This window comes from Sus scrofa, chromosome 13 (assembly GCF_054392235.1).
Source record: "Sus scrofa isolate SSC_HxYL_T2T_F1_AM1 chromosome 13, Sscrofa_HxYL_maternal_Yorkshire_Landrace_v2.0, whole genome shotgun sequence".
Classification (NCBI taxonomy): Eukaryota; Metazoa; Chordata; class Mammalia; order Artiodactyla; family Suidae; genus Sus; species Sus scrofa.
Window position 1 is genome coordinate 106811641 of NC_139395.1, and position 23247 is coordinate 106834887.

At 34.3% G+C, this 23247-nt stretch overlaps 1 protein-coding gene and 1 pseudogene across 1 annotated transcript in view; both read left to right on the forward strand.

Moving 5' to 3' along the window:
• LOC146397537 (uncharacterized) overlaps window positions 1-23247 on the forward strand; it is a 462781-nt gene that overhangs the window by 397283 nt on the left and 42251 nt on the right. The gene's annotated exons all lie outside the window — the stretch shown is intronic.
• LOC110256337 (arylacetamide deacetylase-like) lies at window positions 755-21749 on the forward strand (annotated as a pseudogene).

Consider the following 23247-nt stretch of genomic DNA (forward strand, 5'->3'; position numbering starts at 1 on the left):
CCAGTATTTTGTGATGACTTGTGTGGGAGAAGAATCTGTAAAAGAATGGATATGTATGTGTATGTAACTGAATCACTTTATTGTACCTCAAAAATCATCACACTGTAAATCAGCTATACGTCAATAAAACTTTAATGAAAAAAATATAGGGAGCTCCCATTGTGGCTCAGCAGGTTACTAACTCTACTAGTATCCAGGAGAATACAGGTTTGATCCCTGGCCTAACTCAGTAGGTTAAGGATCCAGAGTTGCCATGAACTGTGGTGGAGGTTGCAGACACAGCTTGGATCCCACATTGCTGTGGCTGTGGTGTATGCCAGCACCTGTGGCTTCAATTCACCGCTAGCCTGGGAACTTCCATATGCTGCAGGTGCAGCCCTAAAAAGCAAATATATCATTAATGATATTTCAAAAGTTATTTATGAATCCTTTTGTTTTCGTTTCTTTTCTTCTTGGAATGTGCTTCTACTCCATTTTCCAGGATCTTTGAAAGTAGCATACTGTTCTCCTAATTGGTATTCCACAAATATTTGGTTTGCTAGTTGTGGCAGATGTGACATGACTTTCCAGAATGTTAGTATTCTCTTTTATAAACTGCACACTGAAACTTCGGAGCTCTTACTAGAAACACTAGTCCTTATTACCTGCCATGTGACATCCTATTGTACTAATGAGGAAACTCTGTGGCCCAGAACCTTACACAATAATTCTCGGTGGGGTTTGCACCAGTGCCTATTTAGTTTCAGACATTGAAATGAGGTATAATATTGTCTTGCTTGAGAAACAGAACAGTTACAATATGGGGAAAAAAATCCTTTGGCTTTCTGATATTGGGGGTTCTCATAGCATATTACATTTATGAACCTCTCCCAGATAATGTTGAAGAACCATGGAAAATTATACTGTTTAATGCTTTTTTAAAAAACACCATTGTATTTGGTAAGTGGAAACATTTATTAATCAGAGAGGCAAATTTTCTAAGATTCTGGTTTTATTTTGTTTTTTTTCAAGTTCTACATTTCCTTTGCTTCCTATTGTCAAATTCTGACTTCTTTCTTATACCTCTGAATGATCTCAAAGCAGACCACCAACAAGGTGACCAAAGAGCCATTCAGGTTACATTTCTAAAAGAATTTATTCTAGTAGTAGTAAAGTAAAAATATATGTATGTGTATGACAATTTTTGTTGAACTTTTTCTACTCTTGTGGTTTTAAAATTTCACACAAAACTCATAAGTGATGAGTTTTGAGCTACTCTGTATTTAACTATGAGATTTAAACACTCATAATGGATTCGGAATATATACTGTGGACATGACAGTAGGCTCTTATAGTATAGACTGGCTGACTGAAGATGCCTAATAAGAACCATGAGAGGTGTGGTTAGTGGCAATGAATTACTGCCACTGGACCTATCATCTCTACTATGACTATTGCACTGGGAACCTGACCCAGTTTATTCCTCTCACCCTTTCACCACAAAATTAAGCTTCTCTGTCTCTGTCTGTCTTTCTCAATTACACACACAAATTATATATATTCATATATATTTATGTGTATGTGTATATATATATATATGTATATATATATATATGGAGAGAGAAAGGGTAGTCAGCAAAGATTGGGGTAGAGATTGGAAACTGCTAGAGTTCTGGCTGGGAGAAATTTTTGATCTCAACAAGCACATTTCCAGGAGTGGAGAGCTCGCTACCTTATGTAACATACCGCATTTTTTTTTAATAATTTTAAAGAAATTTTATTTTTTGAATAGTAGTGCATCCACATAGTTCAAAAATCAAAACAATATGAAAAATGTATACAGTGAGGCATCATGTTCCCATTCCTGTCTTTATCCATTCTATTCTCAGCTCAATTTACTGTAGAGCACCAGTTTCTTGTGATTCATACTGGGGATTCTTTATACAAGTAATACCAGTATTCTTATCCCCCTTTCATTCTTACCTAAGAAGCAACACAACAAGTGTTCTACTGAAGTTTTAACATTATTAATTTAATTATATATCCTACAGATGTGTCCACATCTTCACATATAAAGCCCTTTCATTCTTTTACATACTACAGTGGATTCATTATATGTATAAAATATAATTCACCTAATCAGGTCTATTGAGGTACAAACTTTTGTTCTTTATAGTATTTTCTTATTGCAACCAGTAAAATAATACATGAAAAGCACTTGGAGGCTGGGTTCTGTCGATGATAAATCAGTGAAGTGGGATTGTTGAGCCAGTGGGAATTTTGCTAATTATTGCAAAATTGCTCTGTAACTCTTTTCCACTACTACCAACAAAGCATGAAAATATCCATACATGTCCTGTCAGCTTCTCAACAGTGTATTGTGATTTTTCTTGATTTTTTTTTTATCAGCCATAAGTGATAAACTATATCTTAGTACAATTTTATTTTTTATTTCTCTTAGTTGTAGAATCTTCTATGTTTAAGATCATTTGAATTTCTTCTTTGAGCTACCTGGAAAGCTGCATTGTCCCAATTTTTAATTGGGTTTTTGTTCCTTCTTTATTTTCTTCTATATGAGGACATGAGACCTATGTGAGAAGAAGTGCAAATTTTATTCTCATTTTGTCATTAATATTAATATAATAAATTGGCCATGATGAAGTATTTTTATTATTCTTCATTTAAAAAAATTAAAATTAGAATTTCTGAATACTTTAATTTTATCTCCTAGACTTTGATAAGCAGTTAGAAAGATCTTGCCCAGGATTTTTCTTTTTTTTCTTTCTTTCTTTTTATTTTTTTGCTGCACCTATGGCATGTGGAAGTCCCCAAGCCAGGGACTGAACCCACACTACAGCAGTAACCAGAATTACAATGCTGGATTCTTAACCCACTGAGTCATCAGGGAATTCAATTTCCAAGGATTATAGTAATATTCACCCATAGTCTCTTCCAGTCTTTTTGCAGTTAAATCTTGTTCCAGTTGAAATTTATATTAAGAAAAAGTGAGAGATTATAGATTGAGCTTAACTTTTTTCAGCTTGCTATCCAGTATCATTCCTTTTAAAATCTCTGTTGATTTGAGATCCCTGTAAAAGATTCGTGCAGGTCAGGCCTCTGAGAAGTTGCCAAAAGGAAGTGCCTCCTACATAAGCTATCATAGTATATTAGATTAAGATAGGCAAGGTAGTACAGTGCTCTAAGAAAAAGGTTGGCATTCAAAATAAAGGGGCCACATTGCCTTAAACGAACAGCAGGTAGCCAGGATGAAAGCCAAATGTCAATCCAGAGCAGCATACACAAGAAGACTAGGAAACTGTCACAGGAGCCTACCGTGAACCCAATTTGGGATTTTTTTCCTTATATTTAAAAGTTCACTGGCACTTATAAGAATATCCACCAAGTCAGGGAATGCCTGTGACTTTCACATTTTCAGCTGTGATAAAAGTCCTCAGATTGTTCAGGGAAATATTTTTGGAATGCAAATGGTAACCAATATCTATATTTTGTATGACTCTAATAAATGCTAATGATTGTGTTTCCAAGAGCAAATCAAGTCTCTTCTCAAGAGCTTGAGAAGATATTCTAGTTTTGATTTCTATGATTCTTGCAAAATTCATCTCAGCTTGCCAACAAAGGTCTTCCTTTCTTTCCAAGAATCCTGGAATCTGCTTACAAACTTAAAATTTCAGGTTTTGATATCTCTGACATCATGGACACCAAGTAGTTCTAATTGAATAGAGGCAACAGATTTGATATACTCCATCTAGACGAAATAATCTGACCCCAAAAATGTAATTTATGAAATGTACTATAATTGGATATTGGGGAACAAAAAAGCCTACCAAGTAAACTTACCTTTTTGTTGTAGAAAAACTCTAAACCTGAACCATGACTAAACCCACCATAAATCAGTGTAGCACATCACTACAGTCACTCAAATTTAGAACAGTTTATTGACATCACTCCCTAGCATTTCTCACTGGCAGGACCAGCAGTTATATGAAGGGAAGCAGGAGAGAGCTATGAACTGGGAAGGGGCCTATTTGTTGACTTCTTGATGGGAGGGAGTCAAGGAACCCTTAGATTCTGCCTAAGAAACTCAGGAAACAGAAACTTTCTCTCCCAAAGATAATCATTTAAACTAAGTCATATTGCTACTATTATGTGACAAGTCTGGGGATGCCTGCACAAGGTTATCAGATGCCTTCACCTTTGTAACTACCAGCTTTGTTGCAGTTTTTACAGGTGCACTGGTGTTCATGATAGTGGCTGGTATATATGCTTCATTTTGGAAGCAAAAATAATAGTCTAGCCCCAATCTGTGCACCTATATCATGTACAATGTACATATCAAAGTGCATATCAGAGCTGGCCCCATCATATGTAGAGCCTAGTGTAAAATAAAAACACAAGAACACTTGTTCAAAAGGCAGGGCAAGGAGTTCCCATCGTGGTGCAGTGGTTAACGAATCCGACTAGGAACCATGAGGTTGTGGGTTCAATCCCTGCCCTTGCTCAGCGGGTTAACGATCCGGCGTTGCCGTGAGCTGTGGTGTAGGTCACAGACATGGCTCGGATCCTGAGTTGCTGTAGCTCTGGCATAGGCCGGCAGCTAGAGCTCCAATTAGACCCCTATCCTGGGAACCTCCATATGCCACGGAGTGGCCCAAGAAATGGCAAAAAGACAAAAAAAACAAAAACAAAAACAAAAACAAAAAAGTGGGTCAAAAAGTACAACAATAGCAAAACAAAGCATTTTCCTTTAAAAATATTTTATTACTCATGAAATGTAATACGGGTAACAATGATACATGAATAATAAAAAGTTACAAGTTGCAAAAAATATATAGCTTGATGTAATTTGTGTGTTATGGTAACTAATAATAATTTATTAATGTAATGTTTTTGATCATAAGATTTTTCTGGTTTGTTTTTCTATAAATTTATTGATTAGGTCAACAAAATCTATACTTTTAGCAACTTTGTTTTCAATTCATGTAATTGCAAATGAAATCAGTTGCTTTTGTCAAATACAAGATTACAATTAATTTTTAATAATCTTTGTATATTTTGGGTATTAACCCCTCAGAAGATATGCCATTTGCAAATATTTTCTCCATTCAGCAGGGAGCCTTTTCATTTTGTTGATAGTTTCCTTCAATGTGCAAAAACTTTTTAACTTAATGTAGTCTTTCTTAAATGTTTATTTTTGCTTGTTTCCTTTCCCTGAAGAGACATATCCAAAAAAAATATTGTTAAGACTGATGTCAAAGAGTGTTTTCTTTTAGGAGTCCTATGGTTTCAAGTCTTACATTTAAGTCTTTAATATATTTTGAGGGGGTTTTTTTGGTTTGTTTTTGCTGCTTTTTTTTTTTTTTTTTTGGCCATGCCTGCACTGTATGAAATTTCCTGGGCCAGGAATGAAACCCTCTCCATAGTAGTGACCCAAGCTGATGCAATGACAACACCAAATCCTCAAACCGCTACACCTTGAGATAACTCTTGAAGTTGATTTTTTTTTTTAACATGAGGAAGTTGTCTGGTTTGATTCTTAGTATGTAGCTGTCCACTTTCCTTAGCACCACAGTTCCTGTCCCAGTGCTCAGGCAAGAGATTTAATATTTGTGGCATTTGAGGATGAATTGAACAAGGCCATTTTCTGTAACAATCCCTGTGCTGTGCCCTTGCAGAACCTCTTTTTTCTCCTAGGCTCTGGCCCCAGTGAGTCGCTCCCATGCCCACTGTGCCCTACATTGCACACTCACTGGGTGCACAGGACACTTTATCTGAGCACACACTGACTGCTGCCTACAAAGCCTACCAGTCTGAGTATCCAAAATGGTGTCCTTTCATTCATTTCTGATACCGGTAAATTGCAACTTCTCTTTTTCTTCCTGATTAGTCTGACTAGAAGCAGATCCATTTTATAGTATCTGCTCAAGGAATAAATCTTTAATTTTCTTTATGTATTTTCCATTTTATTAATTTCTGTTTTTTTTTCCTTTATTTTTTCTCCATATTTTCGGTTTAATTTACTCATCTATTTCTAAATTCTTAGTGGAGGAAGCTTAGATCTCTTCCCCACTAAAATATGCACTTAAAGCTGTAAATTTTCCTCCACTCAGTGCTTTATCTGCACTCTACAAATTTTTATTATGGTATGTTTTCTTTTTTAATTGGTTCAAAATGTTTTTTCGATTTGTCTAGAGATAGCTCTTCCTTAACTAATGATTATTTAGGAGTATGTTGTTTCATTTCCCAGTATGTGGGGATTCACCATAAATCATTATGCTCTGATTTTTATTTTAATTTTAATATGAAGAGAGAACATACTTTGAATGATTGTAATCCTTTCTAATTTGTTGAGATTTTTTTCCCCCAAATTTGTCATCTAGTAGTACATCTTTGTGAAAGTTCTACATGCAATTGAAAAGATGTGTATTCTGCTGTCATTGGGTGAAATGTCCTCAATATGTCCATTAGTTCTGTTGGGTTACTAGTGTTTTTCAAATTTTCTATATGATTACTCTTTTCCTATTTACTTGCTTTATCAATTTATGAGGTAGGAGTGTCAATTTCCAACTAATAGTTTTGGATATTTCTATTTCTCCTTTCAGTTTTTTTTCAGTTCTTAATTCCTGTATTATAAAGCTCTGTTACTATGTGCATACACATCTTAGGATTAATGTTTTTTTTTTTTAAACTAGCTTTTGTCATTATGATACCTATAATATGAAATTTGAGAAGCATATATGATAATACAGTTGTCCCTCATCATCAGAGTGGACAGGGGATTGGTTGCAGGAGTCCCCTCCCCCTCAGATACAAAAATCTGTGGATGCCCAAGTCCCTTATATAAAATGGCATAGAACAATGAATATAGTCAGTCCTCCTTATCAGTGGGTTTGCATCCATTCAACTAACCACAGATCAAAATGCTAAGATATGGAGGGCTAATAGTATTTTGCTCTCTTAACACAGTTGTATTAAACTTTCTCTCCATCATTTTAATACAATTTGGAGAAATGGGGGAAGGTTAAAACAATGCTTATTCTACATCTTGTTGTATAAGCCATTCCTTTTGATTTATATACTTGAAAAATGAGTATTTTTGTTCCATGGAGCCCCAGTCATTCTAGACATTTCATGAAACAACTATTGAAGTCTTTTGTCTTTTGAATTGCAAGTGTCATTATTCACATTGTGGCTTGTATTTTCAATCACTTTAGAAGATTTTTTAATATAAATTCTTAATCTTAACCAAACTGAATTTATCAATACATTTATCATAGTGTCTGGGCTTTTGTTTTGATTTTAATATATGTAGGTGTAAATTTTATTAAATTCTTCTTAAGGACTCTTTCCTCTCATTCATCTTCATGAAGTCTGTAAGTATAGGAATAACAAATGACCTGTACTTTCTATATCACATATTTTTCCTCTAGGCTAACCTCATTTAATCTGACAAAAGGTTTTTTGCTCAGTTGATCATCCAAACTCTACTTTCCCTCCAAGTCTGAGTTCAACTACAAGTTAAAAATTCTTTTCCTTCCCCAGCATCTTTACAACTCTTCCAAAGAATTTTGCCTCTATATATAGTAAGCTGTCCTTTTATAACTTAAGTATTTCATTTGGCTCTGATTTTTTTTTTTATGGTGAAGAGTTTGCCTGGATTTGCTGGGCATTCACATTATTTAACACAAAATTGTATATATGCCATATTAGTATTCTTATTGGGTGAAAGGTGTGTATAAGTAGTAGTGTCGCTTGTAGTAATTCATCATATGGTAATATGGTATCTGAGTTTCTATATTTTCTGCTGGTATCATGGGTGATTTTTCTGAGAAAATGTAATTAAGACTTTTGGGGTCATATTGATTTTTTTTTTTTTTTTTTTTTTTTTTTTGCTTTTTAGTGCCACACCTGTGTGGCATCTGGGGTTGAATCAAAGCTGCAGCTGTACCACAGCCACAGCAACATGGGATCTGAGCTGTGTCTGTGGCCCTCACCACAGCTCCTGGCAATGCCAGATCCTTAACCCACTGAGCAAGGCCAGAGATCAAACCCACATCCTCATGGATACTAGCTAGGTTCGTTTCCACTGAGCCACAATGGGAACTCAAGGTCATATTGAATATTAATGTGCACTTCTTTGTTCAAAACCATTTTGATGCTTAAAATGTGTGTGTCTATGTATGTGTTTCATTTTAGGTCCTGTTTGATGAAGAGTTGGGACTAAACCACTTTGTGGAATCCATGATGTTCCTTTCAACCTTTTAGATGTTCCACCAACATCAGATGAAAATGTAACTGTGAAAGATACAATATTTAACAACATTCCTGTCTGTATATATGTGCCTCAATGGAAACCAAAATCATTAAGAAGGAGCTTGTTTTTTATCTACGGTAGTGGCTGGTGTTTGGGTAGTAATGGTAAGGATAATGGAAGTTCCACTTCATATATAACTATTCTAATATTGTGACGGGAACTCCTCTTTTGTCTTTTGAACTTAATAATATATTGCTAGAAATGTCTTATTTATCCTTCAAGACTCAAATGAGTCTTTCATTTCAGAGTACGCTTTCCTAAAGGCCCCAGACAGATGGAAAGACTTCACATTTCTTTAAATTAAATATTAAAGTATAGTCTGCTTAACAGTATAGGGCAAAATAATGGGTTGTCTTTTCTTTTCAATTTTTTTCTCCTACATTTCTTCCCTTTCCCAGGTCAAAATGTACTCCAGAAAGAATTTAGTTTTTGTGTTGAAATAAGACATTTAGTACCTTTTTCTCATGTAGGATATTACATAGGATAGAGTTATAGATTAAAAGTAAAAAGACTCTGTTCAAGGCTCAAGGTCCAGGGTACTGAGAGTATGGTTTTCAAGGAAAAGACATGCCACTTTGCTCTGCTGGATCTATGCCCTATGGGGACTCAGGCAACCACAGAAGTCCAAACAGTTCTTCTAAAGTATGGAGCCCGGGCAAGGCTCCAGTCCCTAGGTCTAAAGGGCATTCTGATTGCTGGTGTTCTAGGTTGGGAGACTTAGAGAGTATAGGCATGAAGCTATTTTCAAATGTCGAAGGAAGATGTGACAATCATTCCATGTGACTAAGAGTGGTCAGAGATATAAAGAAAACCTGAGAGAAGAAAACATCAGCAAAGAAGATAGAGTTAGCAGTACCAAATGCTGAAGGAATCCTGAAATGTTAAAAGAAAAAAATGCCTCGAACATTTTTTATTGATTTTGTGATAGCAGAAATTACAGAATGATAGGATGTTAGCCTAGTTATGATGAGTGAATAGTGAAAGTGATCCAAGGGCAAAGTTTTGCCAACACACAGGAGGGGCAAGTCTTGCTATGAGAGGGAAGAAATAGAAGGCTTTAGTGAAGAGATTGTATGTTGGCAGTGGGAACATAAAAAGTAATTGAGGAAGTATTGTTTAATGCTTACTATGCATAAGAGTTATTGTTAACTGCTCTAAAGTTGTGTTTCTAAAAAAAAAAAAAAGTACCACAGTTTGTCTTTCAAATGGGCCACTGCTCAAAGTTTTGCTCCTCAAACTGTTTTATTAAATTTGTACCTGTATAGGTGCCATTTCCCAAAATACACACACACAAAAACATACATACACACACTTCTCATTGAAAACATTGATGCAAACTTACAGTTTCTACTCAAATTCTTTCTAAATTCTACCCAGAACCCCAGGGAAGATTAATGAGAGATTTCTCCCAATATTTCAACACTGCTTTATACTCTTAATTAAGGCAGATGTTTTTTTGTATTTTTGTTGTTGACCTATATATGTGCCCCTATACCCCATAGAGCTCCTTAAAGTCAGCTCCTTAAAGTCTTCAAATTTGCATTCCCAGCCTCTAACTACTTGCCAGGCACTTGATAGGCAGCTAAACAAAGCCAGTTTGGAATAGTCAATTTGAAAAATTGGCAAATGGAAAGGAAAGCTGATCAAGGGCAAATAAAAAGATAATCGAAAAGAATGGGTCACATGTGAGTGAGTATATGCATTGATCAGTGTGAAACTACTATTAGATTTTTTTTCTTTAGGTAGAATTTCAAGATAAAGGGCAAAAATAAAAAGTCATCACAGTAAACTTCATTAACTTAAGAGCATCATTTTTCAGTTCTCACTAGTGGTCTAGTGTTTTTTTCTTTTATTTCAGCTTTCATTACTATGACCTTCTGTCAAGATGGACAGCAGACAGACTTGATGCAGTTGTCATATCAACCAAGTTGAGCTGTGCTGATTTGATCTGATGTCACATGCCTTACATATCAGTATACATTCAACTGCATAGAGTGTCTTATTATGCCAAAAGTTAATCAGTGCCTCTGATGACACTGACTATGGACAAACCTAAAGTTAGAGACTGTCCACTCCAGCATTGGAGAGAAAAGGTGTAAACACATATTTCAAGAAAGAACAAAGGCCAGAAAGTCAAGAAATTTTTCAAGTAAAATTAACCTACAGTATGACACAGACTTTAACTACCGTCTCTGGATTTTTTTCCCTATAAATAGCAGAGTATTAAGGATGAGGGCTTTGAAGTCAGAGGACTGGAATTAAATTAGGCTTTGCAAATTGGTAACTGTGTGATATTTTAAAAGATATTTAACTCTAAATAATAATAATTGACATATTTCAGCATTGATATAGGGGTTAGATGTTGTAATACATTTAACAATGCTTGGAATGTTCCCTAGAACTTGGTGATTCATTAATGAAAGCAGGTATTACACAAGTTAACATTAAAGTTGAGGCAGAACCTATCTCAGAAGTCCATTCTAGAGCACACTTTAGGAAGAGTTTTAAATTTTTTATAGAACACACTCTCTTTAAGAACCTACCTAACCCTTTACAAATGCAAAATTAGTGGACTAATGTAATAATAGTCATATCAAATTTAAATATTTTGATAAGGTTGGAAAAGTCATTCTGGAGAATCAAATAAGTAAAAGTAGTGACTGATTTTTCAAAAAACATTTGGCAGTTACCAAAATCAATCATTCTGTAAATATTTTTAGCTAGGAAAAGATAGCAGCTAAGGAAATCTTTCCCCAAACTGAAACAAATTTAACATTCAGACTTTAAAATTTGATTGTAAAAATGGCAATATTTACTGAATGCCAGTCAAATTTTATGATTAGGGAAAACATGTTTTCCAATTAATAGAAAACATTTAAATATCACGTGGATGACAACAAAATTTTACTTTTGATGATTTGATCCGGAGTACATACCTTGTTTTGGTATGTGACTAAAAATCAATGATTGAGGAAAGATTATTTTTCTATCTACAGCTACAGACCAGCCGCAAAGTACCATTTTTCCAGTCAGTTTGAAGATGTATACACTGCATTAAATTATACCCAGAAGTTCTCAAAAGCTATGGTGAAGATCCTGGAAGGATTGGCATCTCTGGAGACAGTGCTGGAGGGAATTTAGCTGCAGCAGTGACTCAGCAAGTAAGATGTTCAGCATTTTCACTTGCTCTGTTTTCTTTTATCTTTCATTTAATAATTTTTGATAATTTAAATTATAATGTATAAGTATTTTTTCTTTTACTTAATTAGGAAACATTGAGAAGAATAATTTCATACTTCAGTACTTCTTTTTTATGTAAAACACTGACATAATGTCCTATATATTATACTAGCCTTTTTCATGGGAGAAAAACAATAAATGATAGCAATAATAATAATTAGGACGTGAGAATATTGTATATACTCTGTGTATATTCACAATATATATTCAGAATATTATACATTATAATATATCATAATATGTGTATGTATGCTTCCTAGAAACAAATGTAGGTCATCCCTAAGAGAAGGCAACATAGACCCTAGGTTTCAGTTTATTTATAAAACTAAATTTTTATCCTGGGAATCAATAGTGAGTTGCAGGTAGCAGATACACAAAGAGGAAAAATAAGAACTAATGAACAGGAAAAAGTATCACCCAGGTTCAGATATTGTTATCATTAAGAAAAGTTTTAATAGAGTATGTTTAATGTAAATAAAAATGTATATTAAAACCTGGAAATATGCTTATAGAAAAATTATAAAAAGTAATTTGAGATATTTGAAAAATAAACATAAAACTTCAGGCACTCACGTTGTGGCTCAGCAGATTAAGAACACAACTAGTATCCATGAGCCATATGGGTTCAATCCTTGGCCTCATTCAGTGGGTTAGGAATCTGGCATTACCACAAGCTGCAGCATAGGTTGCAAATGTGGCTCGGATCTGGTGTTGCTATGTCTGGTGTAGGCCAGCAGCTGCAGCTCCGATTTGATCCCTAGCCTGAGAACGTCCATATAGCACAGATGTGACCCTAAAAAAACAAACTCAAAACCTCCAAAAAAAAAAAAAAAAACAAAAAAAACAAAAAAAAAAACCCTAAAACTTCAATAACTTAAAATATTAGCCATCAAAATTAAACACTCAATGTAGGGTTTTTTTTTAAGATTTTATATTTTAGGAGTTCCCGTTGTGGCTCAGTGGTTAACGAATCTGACTAGGAATCATGAGGTTGCAGGTTCGATCCCTGGCCTTGCTCACTGGGTTAAGGATCTGGCATTGCCGTGAGCTGTGCTGTAGGTTGCGGATGCGGCTCGGATCCCGTGTTGCTGTGGCTCTGGCATAGGCCAGTGGCTACAGCTCTGATTAGACCCCTATCCTGGGAACCTCCACATGCTGCGGGAGCGGCCCTAGAAATGGCAAAAAGACACACACACACAAAAATTATATTTTAGAGAGTTTTAGATTCACAGCAAAATTGAGAGGAAAATAAGAAATTTCTAATATACACTCTGCCCCACATACATAGCCTCCCTCATTATCAACATCCCCCACCAGAGTGGTACAGTTGTTACAGTTAATGAACTTATATTTACACATCATAATCATCCAACGTCCATAGTTTATATTAGGGTTCACTCTTGGTAGGACAATAGAGGTGTTTGTTAGCATATTGGCTGCAATACAGTAATATAGAAAATTGGAAGAAAAATCATTTGTAATATTGAACAGAGAGACTAAAGATACAAAATATAAAATAATGAGAATACACATTAAGAATATGGTGAGAAAGGCTAATATGAATATATCCTTCCAGTCTGTAGACAAAAAAAAGGACTTTTTTGACATATAAAACTCAAGAGAAATCACAACCCAGCATGCTGTCATTTTGGATTTTAAAGATTATTTCAGGTAGAAGAACATTAACTGCAGATGGAGGATCAAAAAGGCAGAAAGAAATTACATTCAGGAAAAAGTAAATATATTGACAAACCAAAATGTAAATGAACATTGACTATATAAAACAATAATAATTGAGTCTTGTCATTTAAAAATAAAAATTAATATACACAATGACAATAGCCAATATATGAAGGGACGAATCAAAATATTAAAGTATTCCAATAAAGTTCTATTGTCTAAGATTAAAAGATATAATTAATATTAGGCATTGATAAATTAATGAATTTTATCTTAATCCCTAGTATAATCTATAAAAGAATTATTTAAAAGGTACAAATAAAAAGATATCATAGGAAAATGAAATGATAAAACAATACTCCAAAAGAATATAAAATAAAGGAAAAGTAATAGAATAGGTGAGATAAACAGAATGCACAATAATAGATAAGTTTAATAATAAACAAAATATGTTAATAAAAAAACTTCAGTGTAGATGGACTTAAAATTCAGGTAGAATCAAAAAAATGGCAGACTACATAAAATTTAACAATCCAACATAAGAATAGAATGTAATAAAATATATATTGATAGGTAGAAAGAAAAAAGATAGGAAAAGATGTCATGCAAATACAGATGTCATGCAAATACTAATTATTATAATTATTTTATAATTAAATAGTTTTAGAGGAAAAACTATTACTAGAGTTAATATGCAACATTCCTAAGACAATTCCATTCAACTGGAAGATAAAAAAGTCCTATCAATTTATATGAATAAATAACATTTTCTCAAAATACACAGAGTAAAATGGATAGAAACAAAGGAAAAATTAGCAAAATAATAGCAAAAGTGGAAGAAGTTTACTAACATTTTTCAGTGATTGTTGGGACAGCATGGATAACAAATTTGTGACTAATGAATGTAAAATAATAAGCAACAGAATTCCATTCTTTTCAAACACACAAAGTATATATTTAAATAAGAATATGCAGGGTTATAGACCAAGTTTCAATCAATTCAAAGAACTGAACCCAGATAGACCCCTGCTATTCATAGCATTCTCTGCAGACTAATAACATTAGCAGCATATAGGTATGTAAAGATGCAGAATCATGAGTCTTACCACAGACTTCCTGAATAACAACATGCATATTAACAAGAAATCCAAGTCTTTTGTATGTACAATAAAATTTGAGAAATCAAATTATTTCCATTATATCTCTGTCCACAGTTAGCATAATGCTTTGGATCACTAATAAAATATCACTAAGAAAACCCCATTTTTTTTTTATAGTTTAAATAATTGTTTTTAATTGATGAAGTTTTTTTTTATGGTTGCATTTTAACTTTTTTTTATTACTCAAATGAATTTATCACATCTGTAGTTGTATAATGATCATGTTTTTAAATTAAGATACTCAGTTCCTATTTAACCCAAGTGTGAAAGAGGAAATCACAATGAAGATTTGAAAATATTTGAACTACATTGTAATGAAAATATTATAGATTATACTCTATGAAATACAACTATCTCAATATTCATAGGAAAATATAGTCAAATAAATACATAAAAATTACTAAAATTAATAAGTTGGCATCCATTCCATGAAATTAAAAAAGAAAAAGAATGTCTAAAAAGTAGAAGGAAAGATGAAATGAAAAGAAAAATACCATATGATATCACTTATATCTGGAATCTAATATATGGCACAAATGAACCTTTCCACAGAAAAGAAAATCATGGACTTGGAGAATAGACCTGTGGTTGCCAAGGGGGAAGGGGAGGGAGTAGGATGTATTGGGAGCTTGGGGTTTATAGATTTAGACTATTGCCTTTGGAATGGATAAGCAATGAGATCCTGCTGTGCAGCACTGGGAACTATGTCTGGTCACTTATGAAGGAGCCTGATAATGTGAGAAAAAAGAATGTATACATGTATGTGTAACTGGGTCACCATGCTGTACAGTTGAAAATTGACAGAACACTGTAAACCAGCTATAATGGAAAAAAATTAAAATCATTATATAATAAAAAAAGATGAAATGAGAGAAAAAAAGGAGACGAGAAAGATGAGGACATAGAAGATGAAACTGAAAACAAATATACTAGGATGAGCAACAAATGTAGTTCCTTGAAAAAAAGTAATACAATTGATTAATTGTATTAATCTCTGGTGAGACTGACCAAGATAAAAGAGGAGAGTCTGGAGTTCCCTTTGTGGCTCAGTGATTGCCGAACCCAACTAGCATCCATGAGGACACAGGTTCTATCCCAGGCCTTGCTCAGTGGGTTAAGGATCTGGCATTGCCCTGAGCTGTGGTGTAGGTCACAGACGCAGCTGAGATCCCGCATTGCTGTGTCTGTGGCGTAGGTCAGCAGCTGCAGTTCCACTTCGACCCCTAGCCTGGAAACCTCCATATGCTGCTGGTAAGGCCCTAAAAAACAAAACAAAACAAAACAAAACAAAAAAAGGAGGAATCTTAAACTAATATAAGGAATGAAAAGGGGTATATAACTAAATATCTTACAGATATTAAAAATACAGTAGTATACTTTGAACTCCTTCACTCCAATACATTTAAATTTAGATGAAATAGAAAGATTCTCTGAAAAAAGAACTGATTCTAGGACAAATGAAAATAAGATTTATCCTATTATCATAAAATAAATTGAATAGTCATTTTAATGTTTTGACACACACATACATACACTTAGGATCAAACAGTTTCAAACACAAATTCTAACAAATATTTTTAAAAGAAATATCTTTACTTCTAGAAAAAATCCAAAATGTTGGAAAAGTTGCACTTTGAGAAGCTAACATATTTTGATTCTTAGCCTGACAAGGTCAGTTTGAGAAGGGAAAATTACAAGCATTCACATTTATGAACATAGATGCAAAATCCTGAATGAAAATGCTATCAAACAAAATTAATCAATATATTAAAAACATAATACATCACTGTTATCTTGAATTTATTCTAGTAGAGTGTGATAGGTTTAACATTAAAATGACTATTAATACAATTCTCCAAATTAATAATTGAAAGAAGAAAATCATACTATTTCAATACAAATGAATTCTTTACAGATAATATTCTGTATCTATAGAGATGGAACAAATTAGCAAATTGTGAATAAAAGTGAATTTCCTAAATTAGAAAAAGTATATAAGAAAAAAACAGAAGAATCATAATTCTTAATGGGTAGTTATTAAAACTTTGCTCTTTGCAAAGAAGGACACTATTTAATGATTAAGGGATCCATCCAAGGAGAGGATGTTACTATTGTCAACATATATGCCCCAAATACAGGAGCACCCAGATACACACAACAAATATTAACAGACATAAAGGGAGATATTGATGAGAATACAATCATAGTAGGAGACCTAAATACCCCCCTCACATCAATGGACAGATCCTCTAGACAGAAAGCCAATAAAGCAACAGAGATCCTAAAAGAAACAATAGAAAAATTAGACTTAATTGATATCTTCAGGACACTACATCCAAAAAAAGCAGAATACACATTCTTCTCAAATGCTCATGGAACATTCTCAAGAATCGACCACATATTGGGACACAAAGCGAATCTCAATAAATTTAGGAGTGTAGAAATTATCTCAAGTGTCTTCTCTGACCACAATGCCATGAAATTAGAAATCAACCATGGGAAAAGCAAAGAGAAAAAACCTACTCCATGGAGACTAAACAACATGCTACTAAAAAACCAATGGGTCAATGAGGAAATCAAGAAGGAAATTAAAAACTACCTTGAAACAAATGATAATGAAGACACAACCTCTCAAAATCTATGGGATGCTGCGAAAGCAGTGCTCAGAGGGAAATTTATAGCAATCCAGGCCTTTCTCAAAAAAGAAGAAAGATCCCAAATTGACAACTTAACCCTCCACCTAAACGAATTAGAAAAAGAAGAACAAAAAAGTCCTAAAGTCAGCAGAAGGAAGGAAATTATAAAGATCAAAGAAGAAATCAATAAAATAGAGACTCAAAAAACAATAGAGAAAATTAATAAAACCAAGAGCTGGTTCTTTGAAAAGGTGAACAAAATTGACAAACCCCTGGCCAGACTTACTAAAAAGAGGAGAGAAAGAACCCAAATAACCAAAATTAGAAATGAAAAAGGAGAAATCACAACGGATACAGCAGAAATACAAAAAACCATAAGAGAATACTATGAACAACTATACGGCAACAAGTTTGACAATCTGGAAGAAATGGACAATTTTCTAGAATCTTACAGCTTGCCAAAACTGAATCAAGCAGAAACAGACCAACTGAACAGACCGATCACTAGAAATGAAATTGAAGAGGTCATAAAATCACTCCCTACAAATAAAAGTCCAGGACCAGATGGCTTCACAGGTGAATTTTATCAAACATATAAAGAGGAATTGGTGCCCATCCTCCTTAAACTCTTTCAAAAGGTTGAAGAAGAAGGAATACTCCCAAAGACATTCTATGAGGCCACCATCACCCTCATTCCAAAACCAGGCAGAGATACCACCAAAAAAGAAAACTATCGGCCAATATCATTGATGAATATAGATGCAAAAATTCTCAACAAAATCTTAGCCAACCGAATCCAACAACATATCAAAAAAATTATACACCATGACCAGGTTGGGTTCATCCCAGGTTCACAAGGATGGTTCAACATACGCAAATCAATCAGCATCATACACCACATTAACAAAAAAAAGGTCAAAAATCATATGATCATCTCAATAGACGCAGAAAAAGCATTTGACAAAGTTCAACATCCATTCATGATCAAGACCCTCGCCAAAGTGGGTATAGAGGGAACATTCCTGAATATAATCAAAGCCATTTATGAGAAACCCACAGCAAATATAATCCTCAATGGGGAAAAACTGAAAGCCTTCTCACTCAAATCTGGAACAAGACAGGGATGCCCACTCTCACCACTGCTCTTCAACATAGTTTTGGAAGTCCTAGCCACAGCAATTAGACAAACAAAAGAAATAAAAGGCATCCATATAGGAAGAGAAGAGATCAAACTGTCACTGTATGCAGATGATATGATACTATACCTAGAAAACCCTAAGGACTCCACCCAAAAACTCCTTGAACTGATTAATAAATTCAGCAAAGTGGCAGGATATAAGATTAACATTCCGAAGTCAGTTGCATTTCTGTATACCAGCAATGAAACATTAGAAAAGGAATACAAAAAAATGATACCTTTTAAAATTGTACCTCACAAAATCAAATACCTCGGAATACACCTGACCAAGGAGGTAAAGGACCTATATGCCGAGAACTATAAAACTTTAATCAAAGAAATCAAAGAAGATGTAAAGAAATGGAAAGATATTCCATGTTTCTGGATTGGAAAAATCAATATTGTGAAAATGGCCATCCTACCCAAAGCAATCTACAGATTCAATGCAATCCCTATCAAATTACCCATGACATTGTTCACAGAACTAGAACAAACAATCCAAACATTTATATGGAACCACAAAAGACCCAGAATCGCCAAAGCAATCCTGAGAAACAAAAACCAAGCAGGAGGCATAACTCTCCCAGACTTCAAGAAATACTACAAAGCCACAGTCATCAAAACAGTGTGGTACTGGTATCAAAACAGACAGACAGACCAATGGAACGGAATAGAGAATCCGGAAATAAACCCTGACACCTATGGTCAATTAATCTTTGACAAGGGAGGCAAGAGCATAAAATGGGAAAAGGAAAGTCTATTCAGCAAGCATTGCTGGGAAACCTGGACAGCTGCATGCAAAGCAATGAAACTAGAACACACCCTCACACCATGCACCAAAATAAACTCCAAATGGCTGAAAGACTTAAATATACGACAGGACACCATCAAACTCCTAGAAGAAAACATAGGCAAAACACTCTCTGACATCAACATCATGAATATTTTCTCAGGTCAGTCTCCCAAAGCAATAGAAATTAGAGCAAAAATAAACCCATGGGACCTCATCAAACTGAAAAGCTTTTGCACAGCAAAGGAAACCCAAAAGAAAACAAAAAGACAACTTACAGAATGGGAGAAAATAGTTTCAAATGATGCAACTGACAAGGGCTTAATCTCTAGAATATACAAGCAACTTATACAACTCAACAGCAAAAAAGCCAATCAATCAATGGAAAAATGGGCAAAAGACCTGAATAGACATTTCTCCAAGGAAGATATACAGATGGCCAACAAACACATGAAAAAATGCTCAACATCGCTGATTATAAGAGAAATGCAAATCAAAACTACCATGAGATACCACCTCACACCAGTCAGAATGGCCATCATTAATAAGTCCACAAATAACAAGTGCTGGAGGGGCTGTGGAGAAAAGGGAACCCTCCTGCACTGCTGGTGGGAATGTAAACTGGTACAGCCACTATGGAGAACAGTTTGGAGATACCTTAGAAATCTATACATAGAACTTCCATATGACCCTGCAATCCCACTCTTGGGCATCTATCCGGACAAAGCTCTACTTAAAAGAGACACATGCACCCGCATGTTCATTGCAGCCCTATTCACAATAGCCAGGACATGGAAACAATCCAAATGTCCATCGACAGATGATTGGATTCGGAAGGTGTGATATACATACACAATGGAATACTACTCAGCCATAAAAAAGGATGACTTAATGCCATTTGCAGCAACTTGGATGGAACTAGAGAATCTCATACTGAGTGAAATGAGCCAGAAAGACAAAGACAAATACCATATGATATCACTTATAACTGGAATCTAATATCCAGCACAAACGAACATCTCCTCAGAAAAGAAAATCATGGACTTGGAGAAGAGACTTGTGGTTGCCTGATGGGAGGGGGAGGGAGTGGGAGGGATCGGGAGCTTGGGCTTATCAGGCACAACCTAGAATAGATTTACAAGGAGATCCTGCTGAATAGCATTGAGAACTATGTCTAGATACTCATATCGCAACAGAAGAAAGGGTGGGGGAAAAAACTGTAACTGCAATGTATACATCTAAGGATAACCTGACCCCCTTGCTGTACAGTGGGAAAATAAAAAAAAATAAATAAAAAAAAAATAAAAGTTTGCTCTTTGAATTTTAATACACACTACTACTACCCAATTATACCTCGTCTTGATCAGTGCTTTAAATGACAAGCAATCAATACCATTTTTCAGTATGCTAGTCAGTTTGACTCTTCTTGAGTATGTTAGTGCTTCAGGTATATAAAAGGTAAAGGTGATAGTGTTTGGAAAAACAACCTTTTGAATGTCTAAAAATTTTAATTTACCCAAACATTACCGTTCAATAAAAAAGAAAAAAACATGGGTTACTAGATACGTATTTTATGACTGATGTAATAATCATTTTTCCCCCATAGCAGAAACACATTGCAGGAAAATTAGCTTAGAAAAAAACTATAAAATTCTAGTGTTCCTGGAAAAAAGAAGGGAACTAAACCTAGAAAAGACAAAGCAGTGCTCAAAAAATTAAAAATTAATAGTCCTACATGGTTTAGATTTATCCAGGATCAAACATCTCTTCAGTATCAGAGCTGTGTCTTTCCCTTTTCAATGCTTATTGACATACTTAGATATTTAAAATATTCTTAATAATGGAAAAGGGGATCATATATATATATAGCTTCAGATTAGAAATCCAGGTTACATAAGTATGAAATTCACATTATAATAAAAGATCCTTTTTCACATCCTATGAAGAGAGTGGTACTGAATTTTTTTTTAAAATTAAAACTTACATTTAATTTATGAACATTTAGTACTAAAAATTATTTGATATTAAGATTTTTGTTTTTATCAATGTGTTATTTTGTATTTTTAAGGATTTTAGATTTAGGAATACATTTTTTGTATTGTAGTTTTTTTTTTCATTAAAGATATTTAATTAAGCAACATATTCTGATTTTTTTTTCACTTTTAGAAGACCCCAATGTCAAGATCAAAGTCCAGTCTTTAATAAATCCTATCCTTCAGAGTTTTGATTTGGATTTACCATCATATTGAGAAAATTCCCATTTTCCAGTTCTGTCCAGATCACTCATGGTCAGATTGTGGAGTGAATATTTTACCACAGATAGATCACTTGAGAAAGCAGTGCTTTCTAACCAACACATACCTCTGGAATCAATTCATCAGTTCAGATTTGTTAATTGAAGATCTTTGCTCCCTGAGAAGTTTAAGAAAGGCCACATTTATAAGACTCCAACTCATGGTAGTTCAGAGCTAGCTAAAAAGTATCCAGGGTTCCTAGATGTGAAATCCAGGGTTCGTAGCACCTTTGCTAGCTGATGACAACAAGCTGCGTGATTTACCTCTGACCTGTCATCACTTGTAAATATGATGTCTTAGATGATGGGCTCATGTACGTTATTTGACTTCAGAATTCTGGAGTTAGGGTGGTCCTTAACCACATGGAGAGTGCATTCCAGGGAACAGTTTCTTTTCTGTTTATTAAAGTTAGTTATAAAGCAGCCAGTCAGTATCTTAGTTGGCTACATGAAAACCTATAGTAAAAATCTGATCAATGTAGAAAAACATAAGCCCCACTATTTCGGGAAAAAAGAAAATGCAATGGATTCATATTAAAAAATGTGTGTTTTATAGACAACAGTCTTCCTAAATACATATATATGTAATTGTTATTGTCAGTGAAGGAGTTTTATGCATTAGGCTCAAAGTACTTCACTCACTTTAGTATCTTAGAGAATAAAAGATTTATTTTTCTATTATGATTTTAAAATATCCAGCTTTCTTACATTCCTTTTGATTTTCTTTCTTGATAAATTTTATTTCAGCACAAAGAAATGTCTGCTTATGTAATACCAAGGATTTACTTGGATTCAGGTCCTTGGAGAAGCCCCATTTATTGCTCACATGAATGAAGTTGTTACCCTATTTTAGTCCCAGTTCAGTATCAACTGCCTACCTTTATAGAATACATTTCTTAACACACAACTCAACTCCTTAGTCCGGGGCAACAAAATCTCAATGATTATATATGAAAAATATCTAGCTCTCTTGATCTTTTGATGACAGGGTAGAGACAGCTTACTTTAGCCAGACAAAAGCAACATTTATGTTTGGTTAATCTGAGTTTTTGAGATTGGCAAAGAGTCTATATAAGAAAATAGCTACAAATATGAGTGGCTAAATGATAATGGGAGAAGCACCAAATAACCAATACATATACATATACCAAATCTCAATATACCAATAAGTATTTAATTCTAGGAAAATAAATTATTGAGTAAATAGGTTAAGTTTAAAGATGTTATATATGAAATAAATTGATTTTTAAAAATTGTATGTATGCCTCTAAATGGAGACTTTTTGAAACACTATGAATTCAATAATTTGGAGTTCCCGTCGTGGCACAGTGGTTAATGAATCTGACCAGGAACCATGAGGTTGTGGGTTCAATCCCTGCCCTTGCTCAGTGGGTTAACAATCCGGCGTTGCCCTGAGCTGTAGTGTAGGTTGCAGACGCAGCTCAGATCCCACATTGCTGTGGCTCTGGCATAGGTCGGCGGCTACAGCTCCGATTATACCCCTAGCCTGGGAACCTCCATATGCCGCGGGAGCGGCCCAAGAAATGGCAAAAAGACAAAAAAAAAAAAAAAAAAGCAATAATTATAATAATAATAGTTTGAAAAAAGTCTTTCAAAAACCTTTTGTTGAATCCTTCCATTTCTAGTGTTTACCATTATCCTCCTCATACTTCAAAGGATGCTGTAACAGAAAAATTTAGTGGATAAAGAAAACCCAGTGTTTATCAGAATTCAGCATAATCTTGTAATCTGTGAATAAAGAGAATTAAAGGAATCAATTATTCCTTTCCAATCTGTAAGGCTTTTATATCTCTTTCTTGTTTATTGCACTAAGACCTCCAGTATAACATTAATGGGGGAAAAAAGTAGTGAGAATGGATACTTCTGTGTTTCCAATGTTAGTGGAAAAGTATTCAGATTTTAGCTATTTTGATGTTTTGTTTGATATCACGTCTACATA